This window comes from Cavia porcellus, unplaced genomic scaffold, assembly GCF_034190915.1.
Source record: "Cavia porcellus strain 051 isolate PalLab524CR breed Dunkin Hartley unplaced genomic scaffold, mCavPor4.1 scaffold_1, whole genome shotgun sequence".
In the NCBI taxonomy this organism is placed as follows: Eukaryota; Metazoa; Chordata; class Mammalia; order Rodentia; family Caviidae; genus Cavia; species Cavia porcellus.
In genome coordinates, this window is record NW_026947484.1 from 160,237,305 (window position 1) to 160,263,606 (window position 26,302).

General features: G+C 37.1%; 1 protein-coding gene across 12 annotated transcripts in view; it reads right to left on the reverse strand.

Moving 5' to 3' along the window:
• The window catches only part of Lrrc7 (leucine rich repeat containing 7), a 486,713-nt gene that overhangs the window by 314,663 nt on the left and 145,748 nt on the right, over positions 1-26,302 (reverse strand). The window lies entirely within an intron of this gene.

Genomic DNA, 26,302 nt, shown 5'->3' on the forward strand with positions numbered 1-26,302 from the left:
AGTGCTAACTCACTCCTGAGAGAGGAAGGCTTCCTCCTCTCTTCACGACCAAATTCACCTTTTCACAGCCCACGACCTTGGGATGCTGTGATACCAGAAACCGGATTTCAACACAGGATTGAAGGGAACAAACCACATTCACAGTCTAACAGCAGCCCTAGACAAAGAAGCCAGCAGTCCTGGCTCTGTATAGCACAGTAAATAGCTAATCATACAATAGAGTATCTACTCTGTTATCTTTTGTTTATTTTCTACACTCAGTGGTTCTGCACTAGAAATGTTTTTCAGATGCTGCTGAGAGCCATAAACACGAGGTACTTATAATAGCCGACTCTGAGAACCTACCTATGTCAATGACTCAATTTACTGTAAATGACTCAATTCAGCCTTCAAAATAGTAATTATTTGTTTAATGGCAGAAACTACCAGCCAGTGTCTCCTCTCCTGGTTGGCATGCTGAATATTTAAATGTATAGACACCGCTGGAGTTGAACACAGTTTGAACTTCTTTTGCAAACTCTGACTTCCTATCTTCAGTGACAAGCTTTTCATTGAATTAAATGAGATGTGAATCACCTAGCACGATTAACCAGTAAATCACCCAGTTAATCTGTAAGGAGTCCACTTCTCCTTTGATAAGATAAATGTAAATACAACTCAGAGTGATGACTGAAAAAACTGAACACAAAGACTTGCAGACGAATTAATTAACTTCCTCAGAAAGTGCTCCCAATCTTATTACAATTCTGGGTGCTTTGATGCTGGATGCATTCTGAGCTTGGAGAATTTAAATCATACTGTGGCTGCTTAAATGGGCTTGGCAGTGGAGAAATGGCCTCTAACATTCTTTTCCTGGCTTGCAGAAGTCATTTCTTCTAAGTCTCAGGCTTACTGTAGATCTGCACAAGCACCGAGGCCACACCTCCTACGATAAACTTGAATTACTGTGCTTACCTTCACGTTGGCTTTCCTTCTGCTAGCCCGTAACAAGACCACAAAAAGTTTTGTGATTCATACTACGGCATTTCTCAGCTCTAGTGCCTACCGCCCTCTTTCCTCTTCCAAGTCAGAGAAGAATATTCAGGGAAAGCAACTGGCTCTTCTCTCTGGCTTTTACATCAGCTCAACCTAATCTTTACAGTGTTCTTTCCGATTAGCATCATTTCACCTCTGGTTACCATAGCGACCAGCTACTGCTCTCATGCTTTTAGTCAACTCTCTGAACCCTTCTTTATTTTGTTCAATATGAAATCTCATATGATACCCAGGAACCTGAAAATTGCTGTTTTTGGTGTAATTGCGGTCTGGTTTTCCTTTCCAAGAGGTTTCTCACTTGGCCATCCTTTCTGAGGCCGTGTTTATTTCCAAGTTATTAAGAGTCATTCAGCAACTTTTTCCTGCCTATCTATGTGTTTCTCAGTCTCTGAGGTCTACTTATGTAGTTTATTTTTTAAGCTGCTGAGACTTAAATTTGTATTTCCTGATAGTTTATTGAACAAAATGTTTTAACTCTTCCTGTGTTTTATTTTTCCTCACACAAACGACTCCTGGGAGTGTCTTCCCTTGATCTCTGACAGACCCATTAGTGTGATTATTTTATGAATAAAAATAGATTTCCTCCCTCACTCCCTCCCTTAAAGGGGCACTATTTAATAGCCTTAAGCAAATGGGTCTCATAGTAGTCTACTGGTAAACTAGCACTTTGTATAATAAAGATAATTTTTTCCTTTTTGTGGAACCAGGGATCAAACTCATGACCTTGTGCTTGCCAAGCAGGCGCTTATGCTGCTGAGCTAAATCCCCAGCCCCTAAAGATAATTTTTTAAAAGTTATGGATTAGAATTTTTAAAGGCACTTGATGAGTTGACAACTTAAAAGCAAAAATTCATGGGAAAAGATTTTTTAATGGGCATGTATCATGATCAGAAATCTGTAAAATATTCAAATGCAGATTGCTACCAGCTCTGGAGCAGATAAAGCAGAATGACAAGAAAGCCAGCATGTAGCCCATGAAACTGTAATGTCCAGGTTCAAATCGCAGCCCTGCAAGTTACTCCCTTGTCATGCTGCTTGCTTTTACAATGAGATAGGCGCGTTCCCTTCCAGATAGTACAGACAGCAATTAATGCAACAATCGTGTTTAGAATCAGTATCTTTTCCTTCTTCGGAAGCCTCAGTAAGAGTCTGATGTCATCCTTAATCAACTTAGCCCTCACTGGGCACCTGAAACAACTCCCAGGAATGCCAGATGAGACCTGTCGTCCCTGGAATAAAATGAAGGAATATTTGCAGGGCAGAGTCTCCGTTGGGACAATGGAGCCCACGGCCAAATTCCCTGAGATGTGTTTGTGAAGTAAATGTGGACAAAAAGTTCCCTTCCCCTCCCATCACTTTTAAAAGAATCCAAAAGAGCAAACTGTTGGCTTAAGATTTAGTAAAAGACTGACAGCTTTTTGCCCTTTGACCCAAAACTTTCCCATGATTTTACCATGGTGAGTGAAGGGATTTCCAGACTAACCAAAAAGACACGTCCACCAGAGGGCAGTGTTACACAACGTGTTTTCGGGTGACACCTGGGCAGGTTTGCTGGAGTTCTGGGAAGGTCTGCACCTGGAGACATCATCTAGAGCCAGAAGCATGGCACTAGCAAACAAAAGACTAAAGCAGCACCCGAAAACGAAACTCTGGGTGAGGGGACTTGGGGCAGAGGCTTATATGTTTAGGTGATGTTGCTCAGTAGCAAGAAAAACTACCAAGGAGCCTTTTGACCATTTTTACAGCCATGGTTTATTTCATCAGTGCTGGCAGAAGTTGGGAGGAGTTTCGCGGAGCACACACAACTGGCAGGGCTCTGTGTGCGCAAAAAATTGTCCACGGGGCCATGTCTGAAGCAACTGCATGGCTGATAATTTGAGTTTTTCCACCCCAGGGTTCAAGCTGGCTGCCTTGGCGGCAGTGAGAAGCAAGCCGTCCGGGTAAGGACCAATGCACAGAGACCAGCTTTGGTTACTCAAATTCATTCAAAGGCTGATAGTATCAAAGGTAACGTAGAGTGGATGGTGATATTAATCACAGCGGCTACATTAATTAGATGAGGGCTTCCTACGAGTTTCACAAGAAGGAGGAGCAAGTACCTTTGTCCTTTACATCCAGATGCGGGAACCAAGCCCCAGGAAAGTGAGCTCACCCAGATTCAGCGGGTGATGTTATTAACCCTATGAAATCTTCACTTACCCACTCAGTGTAACCCTTCTATCTTATCACAATAATACACGTGCATATTAAAAATAATCCAAGTTTCCTGCAACTTTCCAGATAGGAATTTCATCTCAGAAGATGTTTGATTTCTTTGAAAGAGAATCATAATTTATTCATAAGCACTGATGAAGTATTTTTGAAAATCAGCTTTTGATGATCAAGATAATTTCATTGTCAATCAAATATTAGTAGATGCTATTAAAATATGGCAAAGATATTAACTAACTTGTATAGGGAGTAAAAAATAGAAAGAAAAACCAGTAACCATAAATAAAAGTCCTTGGTTTCTCTTTAAGAGACAAAAAAATCACAAAGTGATTTAACATGAAATATTAAACATCCTCAATAAATCAATAGTTGTCTATTTGAATTGCTCAGAAAAAGTGAAGTCATAAAAATTTGAAAAGCATGTCATATACATGTCTTCTGTCATGTTTAATCTTCCAAATTTCTGAAAAATTGTGAATTAATTTCAATATATGTCATAGTGAGACTTACAGAAAACTACCATAATTATTATTTTAAAAAGTAATAGCACAGTGCTAATGTTATTAAATAAACACATCTTCCTAAGCACTATGCTTCGGAATATTTTCATTAGCCAAAGTGGACTAGACTTTAAATATCTATTGAATATTTAAAATTGCTGAATTTTAACAATTACAGAATGAAAAATAAATCCAGGAGTTCACAGTGATGAGGCTGGGAGAAAGAAATGACAGAACAGGGAGAACACAGAGAGGGAGAAGAAAAAAGATCAAAAAAGGAAGATTCTAGGCCAGGCATGGTGGCACACGCCTGTAATCCCAGCACTCAGAAGGCTGAGGCAAGAGGATTGCTGTGGGTTCAAGGCCAACCTTGGCTACAAAGTGAGTTGAAAGCCAGCCTGAACTGCATAGTGAAACCCTGGCTCAAACAGTCCAAAAAATAAAAAACAAAGATTCTTATTAGAATATTAATATAGAAAATGAAAGAATATGTCCATTTTGCAATCTCTAATGAGACCTCCGTCAAGATGATCAATGAATTCAGTAACTGTGTGTTTAAAAAGTTGTTCAAGGCAGGATACTCATGCACTTTCCAAACCCACATATTATTTATTCATTACAAAAGTGCTAATATACAATGGAGGGAATTGGCAGCATCTCAGTTAATTTAGCATCACCAACTGTGGGAAAAATGGAAATCATGTGCCTTCTGGTGTGAAATCTATTGCCTCGTTTAGACACCTGTGACCCCTATCCAAATAGACGACTTAAATATAATGATGAGGAAGTGATAACAAGGGCCTGGGGCCCCTTAAAAGGTGACCAGGCAAGGCTTTAAAGATTCATAGTCATGAGAGGAAGTACATAATGAAAACATGCAGGAGAACTATTCTCCATTATGAGACCTAAGGCACTGTCGGGCATGATGGTACACGCTGGGAGGCTCAGGCAGGAGGTCTGCAAGTTTGACCTCATCCTGGGTATCTCAGTGATTCAGTGAGACCACAGTGTATAAAAAATACAGAAAGGGCTGGGGATGCAGCTCAGTGTAAAGGCCCTGGGTTCAATCCCAGTAGCAGGTGTGGGAAAAAGAAACAAACTCTAAAGACACATGATGACCACATGTCAATTAGATTCAAAACAGAACAACTGTTTTGGGCAAAAGGGGCATTTGGGCAAAAGGGGAAAATTGAGGAAATTTAAATATAAACTATACATTGAATGATCCCTATCATTTTTCTATAAACTATAAGTCCTTTAATTTTCTTAGGTGCAATAGTGTGATTACAGAAAAAAATTGTCCTAATTTAAGTAGATGTTGCATGAAACATTCAAAACTCTAAAGGCAAGAAAGATGTCTTCAACTTCCAGAGTTAAAGCTACTATGAAGAACTGTTGACAATCTTAGGCTAATGGAGTATGGGCACTTTTTTTCTATTTTGAATTTTTTTGATAATTTTATTTATTTTTTATTTTGAAGAGAATAAACCAAATGAAAATGGAATAGAGCCAATAGAGCCAATCAAAACAAAACAATAAACATGGTACACGACTTCAAAACAAAATACAAGAAATCAGTAATGGCTACCATAATGCTTCTTGCTATCTTCAAAAGAACTGTCCATACCATCAGGCATAATAAAATCAAACAAAATAGTACAGAATAAAACCAATAAGAACAAAAGAGTGGAAACAGTACGGGACTTCAAAACAAGATAGTAGTAAAACAACAGTGGCTACCGTGACTCTTGTTATCGTCAAAGTAGTGGCCCGTACCCTCAGACATAATACAATTAAACAAAACAAAATGGAATAAAATCGATCAAAACAAAACAATGAAAGCAATACAGGGCTTCAAAACAAGATAATAGGAAATCAATAATGGCTACCATAGTATGTATTTTTATTTCTGCAATAGCTATCTATGCCATCAAATATTAGACAAATCAAAACAGAATAAAATGAAACTAAACAGAACAATGGAAACAACCTAGGTTTCAAATCATGATAATAGATAAACAATGTCCTCTGATTTCCCTGTTTAGTCATTTCCTCCTCTTTCACTTTCACAGTGTGTACTGTGCATTTTGGATCCCATTCACTCCTTTAGTTTTTTATACTAGGGAGATAACATGATGCTCACCCATGTGACTGAACCATTTCATCCATGAGCATGATCTCCAATTGTAAATATTTTGAATATTTTTGTACATACAATTATTTCTGAAAATTTAGAAAGATAAATTTTTTTTCATTTTTCTTTGTGGACTGTCACTGGATAAACATATTGTTTATCTACAGAACTTTTAAAAATTATTCATTATTTGGTCCCTAACATACTAAAAATGGAATAAAAATATTATAAGCAAAAGAACAAACTGGTGACAGGAATAGGAAATAAAAGAAGTAAGAAATGTAGAATTCCAGACTGATTCAGAAATTTTAGTTGAACAGTAATTTTAAACTTGAACATTTATGGACATTAAATGTGTATAAGTCAAGCATGATTAATTATAAAAGCAGAGAAAATTTAGAAGAGCTTACACTGCAGTCATAGATCATCCCAAATGAATATACAACACACATATAATGGGATACTCTGAGGCCATTAAAATGGAGTAACAGATAAATAAATTGTTCAGCAAGATTGACAGCTGGAGCTATCTAACTTTGTCCTCTCCAAACAAAAATAAATGAGCACATTTCAACTGCAGTGTCTAAGGGAGCGTACCCTGTGCAGCAAGACAGCAGTGAGAATCTTGAATGTAGACTCAGGGTGGCTAACAGAAATCGAACAAACTTTGCTATCTCTACCACTCATCCCCACAGTAGGGATCAGTTCAGAACCAGAGGCTTTCCTCTACAGGAAAAAAGCAAAGAAACAGCCCCCAGCAGCTCCTATCACCACCAAGGACAAGTCTTTGCTCCTGGAAATCTTGCAGTCCTTGAGCAGGGTTAGGGAGCAGCTTAGAACTCACATAAATGCATGACCCTATAGAAGGAACTTGCTTGTATCCTTCTCCCATGACTTAGTGGCACTGTGTACCATCTTGAAACTGGAGCCACTACTAAAGTGGTTCCTTCCCCAAGGCTCAGGACCCCTCTCCCTAAGATGCCCTGCCACCACTGCACCATATGCATACACAGTGAGACACTGCAGCTCCTACCACACAGGAACAAGTGCTTCATGGTTCCCTCCTCAGGAGATGCTATGGTCTGTGCCCAGCTACTTGAGAACCCAGGGCCAGTAGAACAGCTGTGACTCTATTGTCCAAAAATAAGCAATGTTCTGACCCTCCAGAAGAAGGCAGCATGGGCCTGTGGGGAAGCCAAACAGAACAGCAGGCACACATGGCCTGAGAACCAGCCCAGCACCACAGTCCCAGAGTACAAGAACTTTGGTCCAGGACAGTCACTGTGATTTTGGTGCTAACACGCACATGGTGCCTGGTCCCTCAGAGAAACACACAGCCTTGTTCTCCTGGGATCTGGATGAGACCCCCAGAGACTGAATTGCTGAGGTGTCCTTCCTTGATGGAAGGAAGCCAGCACCGTGCTACTCCTTATCTTCTGGAGCTCAAGTCACAGCCACACCCCCTGCATATCTAGCTGGTTCTGTTTCTCACCACTCCAGTGTTCAGAGTTAACTACTTCACACTACCTTCTCTCTTGGTCCCCAAGTTCTCACCGTGCCAGTTGTCTCCAGAACTTGAATTGTGGCTATGCCTTGATCCCCAGGTCCCTGTCATCTGAAAAGCCATATTCACTGTGTGTTCTGACTGCCAGAACCTCTACCCTCTGATGCTAAGGAAAGTGGAAGAAACTCAGAGCCTCATCCCTGAGATTAGACAGAAAGTTGTACTCACTCAGGTCTAAGAAAATGAACCTGAACCCCCATCACAGCTACCACAGATGTCCAACAAAATATCGATTTCAGCATTCCAGAACCACAGATATCCTAAGCCACTCCAACACAGTGCCTCTAGCTGCCAGCTGGGTGAGACCCAACATTAATACTGATCCTCTCAAGTAAGTCTCTTTACTATAGGGAAAATGAGAGCAAAAAGGGTCCTTGTCACCCGAGCTCTGTAATCCACGTTGTTATCAATGTCTCCACAATTTCCTGCAGCCCAGTCCAGCAAAGCACCTGTAGGCACTGCTGACAGAAATGAAAGACTGAAGTGAAGATTATACCTCTGCGTCAGAGCCAACGTAGCCTGTCCATCGACACCGAGACCAGCTGAAGGTAAAAGTCATTCTCTCTAAAACCATGCTTAAAACAGGAAAAGGAGGTTGTTCCAGCAGATATGCAGATATTAACACAAGGATGGAAGAAAGTGACATCCACAAGAGACACCATAATTCTTTAGTAATTGATTCCCAAGAAGAAGAATTCAAAGCAACACTCTTAAGAAAACTCAGCAAGATACAAGAGAACACAGAGAGGTAATTCAGTAAAGTCAGGAACACTCAACCAAGAGAGAATTCTTTAAAAATTACTTTTTAAATTTTATTTTAAGAAGAAAAAATTAAAATAACAATAAAAAGTTTCAAAGCAAGCTAGTAGGAGAGTAACAATAATTAAGACACTGCATATTACTGTCTTTCAAGGACTTACTCAGAGTACAAGATACAGGCATGAAATGTTTTCCAAACAGCATTAACTCAAATCTCTTTTTTCAATGAACTAAGAGAAACTAGCTGTCTCAATATCTTCACTACCCTGTGTATACACCAGATACATATGAGATATATATATATATATATATATATATATATATTTTCCCTTTTGCTTCCTACCTTTCCCTTTGCCCTTTCACAGTTTCTCAAAGAAACAGATTTTATAGCAAACAGAAATTTAGTGCTGAAGAATTCAATGAGTTAGATAAAAAATATATATAATAGAAAACTTCAATAGCAAATTACATCACACAGAAGAAAGGATACCTGAATGTGAGGATTGATCTTTTGAAATAATATAGTTAGAGAATGGGAAAAAAGAAAAAAAGAAGGAAAAGAATTTTGGAATATCATTGAGAGAATATTTTCACAGCGTTTCTCCAGAGGGAGAAGATAAGGAGAAAGGGACAGAAAACTCATTTAACAGAACAAATACTGAAAATGTCTCAAGTCTTTAAGAGAGATAAAAATATTCAGATCTAGGTAGATCAAAGTTTCCCAAATAAATTCAAGTCAGTAAAGTTCTCCCTGATGCACATTATAATCAAACTGTCAAAACTCAAAGACAGATAATTATAGAAGTACCAAAAGAAAAATGTCAAGTCATATCTAAGGGAATCTCCATTAGACTATCAATCATTTCTTGAGCCAAAAAGTAACAAGATAGCATGTTCAAAGCACTAGGTGAAAAAACCTGCCATGCAAGAATAATAAATTCCCTAAAACTAACCTCAAGAAATGAAGGATAGTCTTTCCCAGCCAAACAAAAATTGAGGAAATTCATGACCACTGGACCAGCGTTTATAAAATGAAAATTCCACAACTGGGATTTCTAAAATTACGAAAATTCCACAATTGGAGATAAAGAAATTATTACTACCATGAAAACACATAAAAATATGAAACTCACAGGTAGACTCAATTTATAATCAAAATTAAAATACTCTACTACTGTAAGGGAAAGTTTTCAAATTTCTTATATGAAGGATAAATTCAAAATGCTCAAAAATAGTTACAAGTATATATATATAAATTGTGGGGTAGAGAAAGGTAACTATTTAGCATATCTATAGTCATAGTTACATTATCAGTTTAAAGTCATTGAATATAACTATAAGATTTTCAAGTAATCCCTGGGTAACATATTGCAAAAAATTACAATAAATATACAAAAGACAGAGAAAAGAATTAAATGTAGCACTAAAAAATCCAACAAAATCACAAAAGTAAGCAACAAAAGATCAAGGAAAAAATATCAATACATTATGAGAAAGCAGTTATCAAATAACAGAAGCCCCTATTTATCAGTAATCATCTTAAATGTCAGTGGGTTAGATTCTCCACTAAAAAGATACAAACAATTGAGCAGATGAAACCAAGATCTGAACAGATGCCATCTATAGACTCATTTTAGCTTTCAGAATGTACCCAGGCTGAATGCTCAGGGGTGGAAGAAGATATTCCACGCAAACACTTGAAAAGACAGAAGGTTTGTCTATACTCTTACTGATAAAATAGTCTCTAAGAGCAAAACTGCTACAAGAGGGTGGTCCCTGTTTATTGATAATGGGTCACTTCATCAAGACACCATAGTGATAATAAATATATTTATACTTCACAATGGAGCACCTAAATATTACAGTGGATATTAATGGCCAAGAGGGAAGAAATAGATAGCTGATAAAATGAGGATAATAGTAATAATTGTAGCAGGGGATCCCTCATTTGCAACAAGGGCAGAACAACGAGACAAAATTAATTAGAAAATGTTGGCTTGAACTCCAGTTTTAACCAAATGGACCCATAGGCAGATATAGAACTTCCTGTCTAATAATAGAATATATACACATTATTTTCCATACACATGGACCATTCTGTAGGACAAATCACAAGTGATTCCACAAAAGATACCTGCACAAATTGAAGAAGAATAACATAATATCTCCAGTTGTTTCTGAAACGTGAAATAATAAAGAGGAGGAATCTTGAAAATTCATAAATATGCAGCAAATAAACAATGTTTCTAAAGAGCCAATGGATCAAAGAAGAGTATGAGTTGGAAATTTAAAAATAACTTGTAACAAAGGGCAATGTAAAGACACCAAAGCAAAGCTCATGGAATGCAGTAAGGGAAATTCTAACGTGGAAGTTTATAGCAATCAATGAATGGTTACACTAGGAAACAATAAAGATCCACATTATATCTCAAGGTGTGAGAAAAAGAACAGATTAAATCCAAAGTTAGAAGAAGGAAATAATAAAAATCAGAATGGAAATAAAATAAACAGAGAACAAAAAAGCCAGGGAAAATTCAGCAAAACCTAGAGTTGGTTTTTTGAAAACAAAAACAGTAACAAACAAAGCAAAAAAACCAAAAGAAAGAAAGAAAAATTGACAAAATCTTTGCTAGGCTAAGATAAAAAAAGTAGAAAAAACTCAAAATGAGACATGGAAGTAGAGACATTACAGCAGAGGTTTCAGAAAAGAAAAGATCACGAAAGAGTATAATGAACAATAATATGACAAAAATTAGATAGACTAGGGGGACTAGATAAATCCTTAAAAAAAAAGTAGCCTACTAACACTGAGCCAGGAAGAAAGACAAAGCGTAAGCAGACCGTAAGAGATAAAGAGATTAAAAGAGTAATTAAAAAACCTTTCAACAAAGTAAAACCCACCACCAGAAGATGTCACAGCTATTCTGTCAGAGAGTCAAGGAATTATTAATACTACTTCTTAAACTCTTCATAAAAGCACAGCTAGAGGCAACATGACACCATATTAATGGGACAGGGATAACCTTGACACCTAAGCCAGCATCACAGAAAGGGAAACCAGCAGCCAATATCTTGGAAGAACACCAGTGCAAAAATCCTCAATAAAATATTAACAAATGGAATTCAACAACACATCGAAAAGGTCCTACTGCACGATTAAGTGAAATTTATTACTGCCACACCAGGAAGTTTTAATACATGCAAAAAGCTGTGGACAAATTGGTGTGATATGTCACCTGCGTAGCATAAAAAATAAAAAACACATAATCATCTCATTGATGTTGAAAAAGTACTGGGTGAAGTTCAGCACACTTGTGCTTTAAAACTTTTAAAAGCAGGGGTACAGAGGCAAACACCTCAATCTCATAAAGGCCATTTATGAAAAACTGACAGCTCAGACCCTCATCTATGGGGAACAGCAGAAAGCTTTTCTACTACAATTTGGCACAGGGAAGGGTCCCACTCTCGCCACGTGTATGCAACATAGTAATAGCAACAGAAATCAGTCAAGTAAAATAAGGAAAACCTGTCCAAATCAGAACACTAAAATTTGCAGATGACACGATTCTATACACAGAACCCCAATGACTGCCCCAAAGGATTCTTAGAACTAGTAAATGAATTCAGTCAAGTCACAGGATACAAATATTACAGAAAAATCAGTAGCTTTTTTTTTTTTTTTTTGTTTGGCTTGGTACTGGGGATTGAACTCACAACCTTGCACTTGCCAGGCAGGCACTGTTTTGCTCAGCTGTATCTCCAGCCCTAATCAGTAGTATTTCTATATACAAATAAGAACCTAGCTATAAGAATCTAAGGAAAAAAATCACATATATAGTGGGATCAAAAGAAATAAACTATCTAGGAATAAAATAAGCCAAGAAAGTGAATAACTTATGTAGTAAAAGCCAATAAATTATTGGTGAAAGAAACCTAAAGTAACATAAGAAAACCCATGACTCTAAATGAGAATATTGTTGAGATGTCAATACTACGCAAAATAATAATACATATAGCACAGTCCCTATCAAGCACCAATGCAGGCATCAGAGAAACAGGTTAAGTTCCTAAATCCATAGATAACAAATCAAACCTTCAAATACTCTAAAAATGTTGGTGACATCAGACTTCATTTAAATATACACACAATCTACAGCAATTAAAACCAACATGATACTGGTATAAAAATAGAAACATAGTCCATAACAAATCCAACCACACATGATGATCAGGTCTTTGAAAAGGGGTCCAGGAAGAGACTTGAGGGCAACGTTTGGAACACTGGCTTTCCTCAATGTGAAAGAACCAGCTTGGACCCCTGTCTTTCTCCACGCACAAAGGCAACTCAAAAGGCATTTAAGGCCAAAGTATAAGATTTAAACCATAAAACTCCTCAGAGCAAACAGGGGAATGCCTCTCTGACAGTGGCTCTGGTAATGAATTACAAAACTCAAGTCTCAAACACAAAAATAAATGAGCAGGACCACAGCAGACTAAAAATCTGCACAGCAAAGGATGCAACTTATGAAATGGGAACCCACAAAATGGGAAAATTAATGACAAACTGCATATCGGATAAAGACCTAATAACAAAATTCATAAATAACCCTTATGCTCAAAAGCAGGAAAACAATGTGATTTAAAAATGGGCCAAGGAACTAAACATATATTTCTCCAATGAATACATAAAAATGGCCAATAGTTATATGACAAAGTGCTCAACATCAATAATTAGCAGGAAAATGTAAACTAAAACCATATAAGATAGCATCTCAAATACTGTATTGTCAAAAAGACAAAACGTAACGAATCCTGGCAAGGGTCTAGTACACTGGTGCTGAGAATGTTATGAGACTGGTTACAAAAAACTGTGTGGAGGTCCCTAAGTGAATTAAAAATAAAGCTCTGCTATGATCTAGTTATCCTTGTCCTAGAATACACTTAAAAGAGTGAAGACATGTATACTGGAGGGATGTCTATATTCCCATGTTCACTGAGACCTTATCACCCTAGTCAAGATATGGCAAAAGCCTGAGTATCTACTTACTGACTGGTGAATGAAATGTATATACATGTGGTGTTTTGTAAATATCTATAGGGCCAGGATATAGCTCAGCAGCACAGTGCATGCCTGGGAAGTACAAGGTCTTGAGTATGATTCCCAGTACCAAAATATTAGTAAATTATATATATTATAATCAGCCTCCAAATTGAGACCACATGGATGGATTTGAAAGACATTATGTTATGTGAAATAAACCAGACAGAGAAAGGAAAATTAATATATGAAAAAATAGGGAGACAGAGAGAGACAGAAAGATATAGAGAGAGCGAGACAGAGAGAGAGAGAGAGAAGACTGAGGGAATAAAACAGGTGACCACCAAGGAGAGAAGGAGAGGGTGACTGAGAGTTGTAGGTTAAAGGAGTGATAGCACTAGTCACATTTTACTAAAAGTAAAAGAGCTGAATACACTGTATATTCAGAATTATTCCTTCTCATTTGTCGGTGTACACATGTGTGTATGTTTTGATAGAGACACCTGAAATTGAGGAGGTTTTACTTGACAGCTTACAGATACTTTAACTTTTTAAACTTTTGACTTGGACATCCATTGCATAATGACACTTCCATAACCGAAGGTCCCCAAGTTACAACAAAGTTTCTCTGGTCCTTCAGGAATAAAATGCAAATAAATTGGGAGTCACTTGTACCTAACATAGATAAATCAGGTGATTAATGCAAATAAAGAAACATGGGCTGAAAATAATGAATAATCAAATCATGTTGTTGTTCTTGTTTGCTGGACATCTTAAGTGTAATCACTTCATGAGTTAATCTGACACTCTCGTCTCTGTCCTGGGTGAATACTGTGCCGTTTCATAGAAGCCGAGCGAAGTTGTGTTTGCTGGGAAGTGAAACAAGCAGCAATTCTAAGCTTAGCTGCATGTCTAAGCAGCCATCAGGATGCTGGCCAGATTTTCACTGAAGGGCTCCGAATTGAGTCAGGAGACCTCAGTTTTAGTCCCAGTGCTGCAGCGCAGCAGCTGCCGTACAGTAGCCACAATCTAAGCCACATTGTCTTAAGATGTCACGTTTACACATCGGTGCTCATTTTTGTGATTATTTAACATCTACTTCCTTAGGTAGATAAGAAAATATGTGTTCCATGTGTTATTTCTTAAGCTATCTTTTCCACAAAAACATAGCTGTTGCTCTTCCTACACTGGAATCTCTCGTAGGATTTAGATAATCCTTTGTCACATCTGCCTGGGACACAGCTGCTGGATCTCCTAATACCCACTTTCTTAGGAATGTTCTGAATCCCAGTATAACCATGAAAATGTTTCATCCCTCGGCTTTACAGTGCTTTACTCTATAGGAACGTATTTTGGCAAACGTATGTCTCAGAGGACCATGCTGGCTGCAAACAAGTCTTCGTGCCTAAGTTTTACTTCAATAAAACTGAAGTATTTTTGTTCATATAGAAGCTATAGAGCCAGCACTTCATTCCTTTTGTCAAAAATAAGAGTCAAAATATTTTTGGCATATGCTAGCTCCAGCTGAGCACTGCGGAGGTCTTTGTTTCATTGAGAAAAATACCACCACTAATATATTTACTTAACACTAATTTCGTTCTGTGATCATGTTCCTGATTTGTCTCTAGGAAACTACTTTTCACTCTTTCATTACAAAAGGTAAACATACAGGGCTTAAAATAATTGCTATTCTATAGTGGTTGCATTTGGGTGAGTATGTATATCCTTTATGTCTTAGCTTTCTGCAGTATTTGGATTTTTAACTTGACCAAAACTTTCAGGACTCCTCAGTGAATGCACATTTTAGATATAACTGTACACATATCCCTTTGGATAATTACACATTCTACCCTTGTGCATGTGTACATGTTTCCTAGTAGGACCTAAATTTCTGAAACTATAAGCAGCCTTTAAAAAATCTGTTTATGTGTTATAGTGTTAAATGCATAGTTTTAGCTTCTATTTTTTATTTTTTATTTTTTGGTACCAGGAATCAAACTCATGACCTCGAACATGCCAGGCAGGCACTGTGCCACTGAGTTATAGCCTGGTTAAAGATACTTATAAGGCTGTTTTCTTTGCAGTTATATTTTAGACCTTTCAGTATCCTTAAATTATTTGATGATGATTACTATTAAGTTGGAATTAATTTTGCAATTGTAACACACTCCTTCTTGAGACTGTATTTCTATTTATTACATTTTCTAATCACCAAATAATAGTTCAATAATTGGGATAAAGGCAATCAACCAAATAATTTGTCTGGTATTCCTATTAAATTTAGTAATAAAGTTGTTATTTTCCCCAAAAAGTCCAGAAAACATTAAAGATAGTAGGATGTCTATTTCACATTTTACATCAGAGTATTAAATTATTTCTTACTCCCCATAAGCGAGACCAGTTAGCTGTGTAGTTCCTATTTCATAAGAGCTTATAAACTGCACAAACATCTGATGTTATTCTCCTGTCTTTGAAATGCATCAACAGGGAATTGTTGGATAGATTTGCTAACACTCACAGATGGAGACCACTCTCAGTAAGTTTAACACGAAACATTTTGGCCCAGATAATGTTTTTCCGATTTGTGATTTGACAGCATAGTGAATACCTTTCAGAAGTATAATTTGAGCAAAAAGCCACCTTTGAAAAAGGTGTTTCCCTATGTTTATCGTGTCTCTTTTTCCAAAGGGCTAAGAGCAGCCTATTTTCTGTTAACAACCTTGAAATGACCCCAAGTTTCTTGCATTGCTTCCACGTCTTGGTGAAACAATAGTGAGTTTGCACTCTCGCCATTACCCAGCCTACCAGCACACTCTTTTGCAATTTGTTTCTTCGCCTTTGGACATGGCTACGGAATGTTCAAGTCAGAGTTCACCTCCTTCCTTGGAGAACTGATCATTCCATTCAGGAAGCCTTAGGCTTCTTGACTGCAAACAAGTTGGTGGTGGTGTTGTTTTACTAGTAGGAAAAGTTGTTATGATCCCATCCAAGGAAAGAAAATGTCATTAGTTTTCACATTTCCTTGGCTAATGATCATGGACCAAGCTGGAATTTGCAGCCCAGGGTTCTGTTTCCGGTCCTCTTCCTCTGCGAAGGCAGAGATGGTTTGATGAAGCAGTAACAATCCAATCTGTCTTGTTCACACGGAGCACGCAGCACAGTAGGTGAGGCCAGTGAGCTGCAGGATGGCTTTATTCTTTTTTCTCTTGCTGCATATTTTATGGACTTTAATGTAGCTTTGCTTCTTGTTAAATGCATTCTCTGGGCGACTTGACAGATGGGATTTTTTTGTGTGTGTGTGTGTGTGTGTTTATATGGTATTTTCAAGCAAGAACAAATCTGCCTTTTCAAACAGTTTCTAGTTGGCTCTCAGTGAAGCTGTTACATGTTTCCCAGGTTATTCTGCAGGCTGATGGGGGCCATATCTTGTTTAGGTGGAGGAATAATGTAGAACTTCATAATTTAAAAAAACTTTTCACTAATTCATTTTAAATATTAAACTGCTTTACTGATATTATAAAAATAAAAACATCATCTTTTATGGTTTTTTTTTAAAGTAATAAAGCTGCCAGTGACACAACTCAGGTGCATATCAGAGAGAGCTGCTACTGTATTAAGAACCCACAGGGAAAATAAAAATGGTTGATACCAGGATATAAGCGCCTGGTGATTTAGATCCCTCCTGGGGACCATTTTTATAGCATCTTGGCATTCAGAGCTGCCAGAAATTAATAACTGCCAAAGTGATTAACAACTTTCATTCAGTGTTTTCCTATAGTCATGAGCGTGAGGGTATGTAAAATTTCATATTCCTAATTGTGGCCTGTTCACTTCAGATTTCTAAGGAACTATGAATCCATGCTCCCATAAAATATGCAAAATCAGACTCTTCAATGCAGGGAGAGCCTCAAAATCATACATCAAGTCTTGGTGTACAATTTTGAAATATCTTAACATAGAGTTTCCATGGAAAGCCTCCTTTCTAATGGTAATTGATCTCAGAAGAACAATTTTTGTAAAATACCCTTTTTTATTTTTTCATGTAATCCATGTGAACACAGGCACGGCCCTGGAAACCCATTTAGACTTCTTGTTTTTGATGGTAAAGCCAGCAAAGAGCAACAATTCAATGACAACAATGAAAAAAAACCAAAAAAGAAAAAACAGCTACTTCATCGGGAGACAAGCAAGTAAAGGAAATACCAATTTCAGAAGAAAATCTGTCCAAAAATGTGTTGGGTTGGTGAGGACATGGTGATGAAAAGGATCTGGAAGAGGAGAGGAGAGGCTGCAGTTATAAAAACCCCTTATGGAAAAGTATGTAAAGAAACCAGCCTGGATTTCACATTCACGTTCCCCCACTCCCTTGGGATGCCGCGATGCACAGATAACCTCACAAGTCGAACTCATCAATTCTGGACATGGCCTCTCATTGCTGGAATGCTGCCCACCACGGACTGCCTCGCTGGGTGCTGCCCTTTAATGATGGGAGCGCCTCACTGAAGGGACACATTCTAATGATTCACTGAAGCTGATTTAAGAGCCAAATGCCCTTGTTTCACATTGCACGCATATGAAGGGCATTTCCCGGCCCAGGGCTACCCCTAGCTTTCCTTAGGGGTCTTTACTGCAGCCTTTTCTAGTCCAGCATTTATTTAGCACTCTCTCTTCTTTTTGCTCCTGTGAACCCAATGTACCTGGCAGTTCTTCCCACTTCTCTAAACTTTATTTTTCATTTTAACCCAGGTATTGCTGTCGATTCTCTTCTTTTTCCTTGCTTTTGCACTTTTTGCTGAAGTCATTTCCTTTCCAGCCTTGGATTTACTTCTTATACTGATCATTCAGTCTCCTGTATCCCCATCTTTAACCCAGATCCTGCCCTACCTTTCTAATTTTGAACCTTACACATCCCTGGCTGCCTGTGGTAGCCATTCTCTCCGCCTACTCCCAAGATGCCCAGAATTGATTCATTCCACCAAGGCCAGAGATGCCACGTTCTACTGGGTCAAAGCCACAACTGTCATTGTTCTATTGCTGTTGCTTTAATAAGGGGTTTTTTCATTTCTGTTTTATAAACCTATGAAACTATAGAGTTTTATTATGGTGATAAAATTTTTTATGATGTTCCCTCTATCCAATTTCAAGCGAACTTATTCCTCCTGGCAATACAATAGAAGCACAATGGTCCTCCCAGTCATGTACAAATAGGTAGTAACACTGATTTTCCCCTTAGTAACTGGTAACCATGGAAAAGTCGGAAGTTAGCCGTCTGTGCTTCAGTTTCTTGTTTTTCTTACAGAGCTATCGTAAGGGCTAAACAAATACATTTATAAATGTGCTTGGGCTCCCTAGAAGCTATTCAATGCATGTCTGTTTTTTTGTCATCGGTCCTTCCTTCCCTCTTTAGGTTGATTGTGTTCTAAAGTTTAAGGAGCAAGCTTGAGGTCCTCCATGCCAACTGGGATATGCTTTGTGGGTCACAGGGAGGAACCAGTCTCTTTGTTCTGCTGAGATGACTTAAGATATGGCCAGACTTGGCAGCAACCCCTAAAGCACAGAAGCCTGGCTGCTGTCCCACGAAAAGATCTCACATCAGCACAGGTCTGGCCAGGAGCCGGAGTGTGCAGGTGTAGAAATTACTGCTCATCCTGGCCTTGAGAGTCAGGCGCAGGTCCTGTCAGCCTTCCTGCTTGCTTTCAGTTCCCGTCTCCTACCCTGACTCCTTTGCAGCTCACCTCTGAGTTCCTGTAACTTTCTTTCCACTCCTAAAATCCATATTTAGCCACTAAAGTTGCATGTTGCCATCACCATTCTGGTGCCTGTACAGAATCAGAAGATGAAGAATCAGCTTCAATCTTCAAGAGGAATTCCCATGGCACTGGGAAATTATTTTCCTTCTAAAAATTAAGTAACCATACAAGTGCACAATTTGGGGGCGGGTCTCTCAGATACCTATGGAGTATGTCTCTGTGACTTCTCATCTCAAAAGAGGATCAGCCTCCCAAATGATTTCTGTATTTCCTGTAGCTTCCTATTTCAATCCATTTTTCACATCTGTCAAGATTTGTCCGTCAAAATTCTTAAACCATTACTCCAAAAGACTAGCCCTTATGACGGTATGGCATTCACCTCTTTTTTTCTGTCATATCTCCAGAATTTAGAACAGTATTAGGCTCAATAAGTACTACAAGAATAAATAAATCCTAGCATTAAAAACATAAATTAGTCTGTTTTGTGTATTTTTACAGTAAGTTTTTATATGGAATGAAGTCTTTCTGTGTTATCCAGGCTGGTCTTGAGATTCTGAGCTCACGAGATCCTCCCATCTCAGCTGGGAGCACTGGTTTGCCCCATCATGCCCTGACCTAATTTTACAGCTTCACTTCCTTTACAAACTGTGAATAAGAATCTTGTTTTTCAAAATGTAAGTTTAGAGTATGTTTATAAGTCCCAAACACAAATTATGCTTTAGTTTCTTTTGAAATAAATTTGTCCAATTTGTTTCTTAGTTCTTCATTCTCAGTACAGATGGTCCTCAATTCACAGTGCTTTGATTTACCATGTTTCAACTTGATGAGGGTGTAAGAGAAAAATGCAAGCTCTAGAAATCATACATCAAATTTTGGACATCTTCTCCTTGGCTAGTGATGTGCCTCTGGTACACCGTGTGATTCAGGGCAGGGACCGCTAAGGGCAGCTCCCAATTAGCTCAACTGTCTTGAAGTAAACCACATATTCTCAGCCATGTCCTTTGCTGTACGCAGTGATGGCTGGCAGGCTACGTATGTTCATTATGTTCTCAGATTCTCATCTGTTCAACCAACTACAGGTTTACTGGAATGGAACCTATCACAAGCTGAGAGCATCCATAGTTATTATGAGTGCTGTGTATCTTGTGCCATGTGCATGCATCTTTGTGCTTCTTATTCCAACCCATTTCACATACTGCTCTCACTTTCCTATTCATAGGAAAGCTCAAAATACCTCGATTATCAAGGCTTTGTCATTTTACTTTGCTATTTTACTCCCCCAAACTAGACAATTTTAGGAGGAGGCAAGTACAGTTATAGGCTGAGCATCAGTAAGCTGAAGACCTGAAATCTCAAGTGCTTCAAAATTCAAAACTTTTTGAGCACAGACACGATGATATGAGGGGCAAATTCCACATGACCTCTGTGGAAGTCATGAAAAGCTGTGGAAGTCAGCTATCAAAATACAGTGCACTAAAATGTATGGTATAAAATGTCTGCAAGCTAGGTATATACATTGTATAAGGAACATAAATTAATTCCATGCTTAAATTTTCATCCCCAAGATAACTATTATGCATGTGCACATATTACAAAACATTTTTAAAAATCTAAGGTCTGAAAGAAACACACCTGGCCTAAGTCATTTCAGACACAGAACACACAACTTGAGTTACTCTCATGTTCACAGGAGAAGAAAGAGAAGCAATAATAGGTTAAGCAATGTGCTCAGTTTACACAGGTGGAGAATTTTACACAGCCAAAGGTGGTACTGTGTTTCTAACTAGACAATTCAACTTCACAACATACATCTAACTTCTGAGCCCCATGGCTTCTAAGACTCCTATGGATTTGTGACTTTTGATGCCCAAATGCAATGGGCCAAGTGCTTACGCATCTACCCCCATATCCATATATCAAAATCCTAAGCCCCAAAGGGAGGTATTAAGAATTCAGGTAAGCCCAAGCCACTGCTTATATCACTACTTCAGGGTTAGGGGGAACACTTTTCTACTCCATTTGCCTGGATATTACCCCTCAAAGATTGTAAAATTTTATGCTCTCAGTGTCTGCCATCTATTCAAAAATTACTTAAAGACACAGACTCATGGTGTCTTAGGAAACATGAAATGTTAAGTGTGCAAAGAAATGAAGATGTTGATTTGCTCAATTTAGCCATTTGACATGAATAAGGGCCACACTTTAGAACTGTGACTAACAGAGCAAAAAAAAAGACAGATATATAGAGTTTTGGTCAATTAAATTTTTAAGGTAAAAAAACCTAAAAAATTACTCAGAAGCTCATAATAATCAAAACTCAACAAATAGACACTACAAATACAGACACAATAATCAATATCCTGGAGTTATCAGCTAAGAACATTAAAATAACTATGCTTGACACATTCAAGAGAATAAATAAAATTTCACCAGAAAATTGGAACATGCACAACAGGATCAAGTACACTGAGAAACAAAACATCTGGAAATGAGAATTGAACAATAAATTTAAAACCATGGAAGAAGTCTAGTAAAGGGAGCTAGGTCAATGCAGAATATCCAAGCGGAAACAAAAGGAAGGCATAAAATATAAACCAGAAGGGAAATGCGGGGCCCAGTTAAAACTCTAACATACATATAGCTGAAGTCTAAGAAAGAAGAAAGAAAATAGGATTGAAATGATACCAGAAAAGATGACAGCTAAGAATCTTCTAAAATTAATGAAAGGATTGGACCCCGAGATTCAAACATTTTTACACACCTCAAGCAAAATAACTGGAGAAAAACAACACTTAGGCATATTAGATCAAACCAGTGAAAATAAAAAGCAAGTGAAAATCTTAAAAAGCAAGCAACAAATAGGAAAAATAAGTTGCTAAAAATAGACAAAAATGTAAATAGGCACTTCTCCAGAAAATATATATGAATTCTTATTAAGTACTAAAATGTTGCTTAGGATCATTAGTTATTCAGGAAATGCAGTTCAAATCCACAATGTTACACCAGGTTATATCCGCTGGGATGGCTACTAAAAAAGAATCACAACAAAATAACACTGCAACACCAGAATAAACAAATGTTGGGGAGGATGCAGAAATAGTGGGGCTCTTGTGCACTGCTGGTGGGAATGTAAAATTTGCAGCCACAATAGAGAAGAGTACGGAATTATTCGAGAGACTAAAAATAGAATTATTGCATAGTCCAGGTTTTCACTTTTGAGTATATATATAAAATCTGAAAGCGAGAATTTGAAGATATATTTGTAGACCCATATTCATAGCAGCATTATTCACCGTTATTCACTTGGTTGTAGAAACAACCTGTAAAATACAGTATATACACCCAATGAAATATTGTTTGGCATTAAAACTATGGAAATTTTGACACCTACTACAGTATGGATGAATCTGGAAGGCAGTCACAAAAGGCAAACATTCTAGGACTACACCTACCTGAGGGACCTAGAGCAGACGCATTCAGAGAAACAGGAACTACAATGGCGGTTTCCCAGAAATGACAGGAAAGGAAGAGGAGAGGGCAGATGCCAGATGAAGATATGGCAGCGATTGGGGTAAAGGGCTGCATGGCCATGTGACTGCCCTTGAGAGAGAGGAAACACCATTTAAACTCACCTTTTTGAAGAAAATATTATTTGTGTTTTGACAGAAAAGTTTCCCCAAATCCATCATTGCTATGTTTCCTCCCAATTATTTTTATGAGGTAAGATATGTTAACATAGCGCTCCTCCGAATAATGCTGTGAAACTATACACTTAAAAATAAAAAAGACAGTAAATCTTATGAGTATTTTACCCCAATTGCAAAACATCCCAAACATATTTAAACAATCAAACAATAAACAGTAACCAAGGAGTAATCGATGGCTTTTTTCCCAACAGAAGCAAAAGAAGCTAGGAAACAAGGGAATGACCTTTTAAAAGAACTGAAATTCTACAATCAGTACTCTTAAAGTTCACAAAAGTACATAAAATACTTCTGGGAAAATAAAAATGAAGAAAATTTATTTCTGGCCCATTGGCAGTAAAAGAAATACTAAAGAGATCCTTTAGACATAAAGTATTGTCACAGAAAACAGAGATATAGGGAGACCCAGAGGACAACAGAGAAGGTGGATGTGGACTAGACAAACGGTAGTAGCAATGCACTGAATGATGCTTGAGATATCTGAAGAAAAATCTACCCCAGCAGCAAAGCCAAAAGACTGACCTAAAGATTTCCATGCATCCAGTAATAACAGGGAATTTCTAAGAGTAACTGTGTTGGACCATAACTCAAGGATGAATGTAAAAATCACGTCCATAATTAGTGCAGGAATAAGACAAATGTCTATCTAATTATTTAATGTAGAAAAAGTTGGAATGATAAGAAGTACCTAATCAATAAAAATTCCAAAGGAAAAAAATAATGGAGAAAAAAGAGTATAAATAAGAAGATGAATTAAAGAGAAACAGATAGTAATTTGGTAAATATAAACCCAACTAACATACTAGCAATTAAATATAAATAGACTACAAATTCCAAGCATAGGTCAATGCAATCAGACTACATTTGGAAAAAGTCTTCTATATGATTTATAGTAAGAAAGTATAAATACAAGAATGTTGAAGGAAAGATGCAAAAAGGTAGGACTGTGTAAATGTTACTCAAAAGAAAGCTGCCTATATTTGTGCTAAAGCAGAGAGTAGATTTTCAAGGAAAAAGCATTATTAGAGACAAAAAGGAACACTGCAAAACGATAAAGTAGTCCATATATAATACAAATGTTCACTGTGTTTGTCATTTGGGTGGTTTAGCAAGTGACTTTATGCTCTCTGTCATATTTTTTATATACTGTTTGAAATGTTACAGTGAGCATGCATATTCATATAATCTAAAATAAAACAACAAAGCTATTTTTACTGTGGGCAGAAAAAGAAAGGAAGCAACATAAATATTTAAGAGTAATTACTTTCTAAATGAAAAGTCAAAATGATCTGGTATCAATTATACAGTGATTACAATTATAAAAATTAAATTTATAGTGCTAGGGCAAGAAAAATAAAAACAGGACTATGAGATTCAGTTGGAAAAATCCAAGATAAAAGTGTTTCATAATCTCATTTCCTCTTAATCTTATTTCTTAATTTAAGGATTCAAAAATAGTCAGATCATAATGAGTGTATTTTTTTCAAACAGATGATAAAGGAGTACTTTACAGAAGTGGGAATTATCCAAGGAGGAATATTCTGATTTATTCATTACTTCAGTAATTTCTTAGAAATACACCTACTATGTGCGAAGTATTGCCTAGAATTATTTGTGAGGCAATTAAGAATGCCTGTCAGCCTAATGTGGGAAATAATTTATGTAATTAGCAAATGGAAGAGTAATAGGTCATGTATATTTGATCAGATTACACGAAAATAAATTTCCTTAACTAATGTATACTAAATTAAATTAGCTATTCAAATTACAGGAAGTCTTAGAATATTTAAAACAATGATATTAGGAGAATAAGCAAACCTAATTTAAAAGTAATTAAACTACCCGTAGATCAATCTGAAAAACAAAGCTCTACCACTGGGATTTAAGCAGGAAAGGAGATAAAGTAAAATTGAAGGCCAGGAAAATCAGTATCCTGAAAAGGATTCATAAAACTATCTAGCCTTCAAAGCTGGTCTGGCTCCATTGGTGTCCCAATTACTAACTAATTGCAATGTCCAAAAGCCTTTTATCTTTCAATTATTCTCCCCTTAGACTTTTTTGCAGCATTTAACACTGCTGACCTCTCCAGTCTCGTTGCTTCCTTAATTTCTTGTAATAACAACAAAAAATGGCATTGGAAGTCAGTTTGCCTGGTTATTTCAAATTACTACTCAATTTCTGAGGTGACCCCCTTTTTAAAAATAAATTTTAATGATTAAATATTATCGATCCTCCTAATTCTCTGTAAGTTTTTTTGCCTCATCAAGCCGTGCTGGCTTTGACCATCTTCCCGCAGATCAATAAGCCCCCAGATCTTCCCATTCCGGACTCCAGGTCTGCATTTCTGACAATCCTGTGGTCACTGTCACTTTGCTTATGCTCCAGGCAGATGGGTTTCTTCTTTCTAACTGAAGTTACCATTTTAAGCCATTATTCAAAGTTAACTGCTCTTCTTGTAATGTTCTAGATCTCAAACACTGGGATCACTATCCATCTAAACTAGGTTCCGAGGAAACTGCTTAAAGATTTTGTTTTTCAAATTCAAGTCTTCCTTTTTCTACTGCCGCCACTTTGGTTTGAACCTCTGAGGTTTCGCACATGGATTATCCACGCACCCATTTCCTGGGAGCCAACTACCAGCCTCACTTCCAACAATCTCGTTTCACACTGCACCCCAACATTTTTCCCTTTGACAACATTTTTTTAAAGTTCAAAGTTACTTTCAAATGCAGACTTCATGATTTTCTTTCCAGCTAAAACTGAAGTCGACCATTACCAAGGTATTTCTAAACATGTTTCTACAGGTTTCTCTCCTTCTTTATGAAGACAGCCTATTTGAGCTGCCTTTGAATTCTGAAGGTGCTTTCTTTTCTGCCCCCACATAATGTAAGTATGACTGTCCAAGTTAAAAGAACAACTGAAATTTATAAGCCAAGTATATGAAGGCTGGTCATTTGCATTATAAAAATGTTTTTCATTTCCGCTGAGTTACTGCTTAGTATTCTTCCTATGTGTGGTTCTAATTGTATAAATATTTGATGGACTTTACGTATGAGGTATTAATCATGCCCTATTTGTTATTCATTAAACTTTAAAAGAACATTAAAAAGGAAGAAATTTCAGTTGGCTCATGTAATTCTTTAGTTAAGCACTTGAAACACAATTACACAGATTTTATGTAGTATAAAAATTTACTGCTATTGAATTTTTTGGTGGCACTAGAATTTGAACTCAGGCCCTCTGTACTGAGCTATATCCCCCACTTTTACTTTGTATTATTATTATTATTTTTGTTTAGAGACTGGATTCTCAGTCACTCAGTTGCCCAGAATGAGACTGAATTTACATTTCTACTGCCCCAGTTTCCCAGATTATTGGAATTATAACTATGCTATAGAATTTTAAATATAAAATCATTTATTCACAATTTCTAAAATTTTTGATTAGAATATGACCATTATTTTGATATTATTTGTAAATATGATAATCATGAGAAAAAACTATTAAATTAAATGAACAAAGTTTTATCTTGAAAAAATTATACTGTTATGTGTGTGTGTGTATATATATATATATATATATATATATATATATATATGTAAGTCTA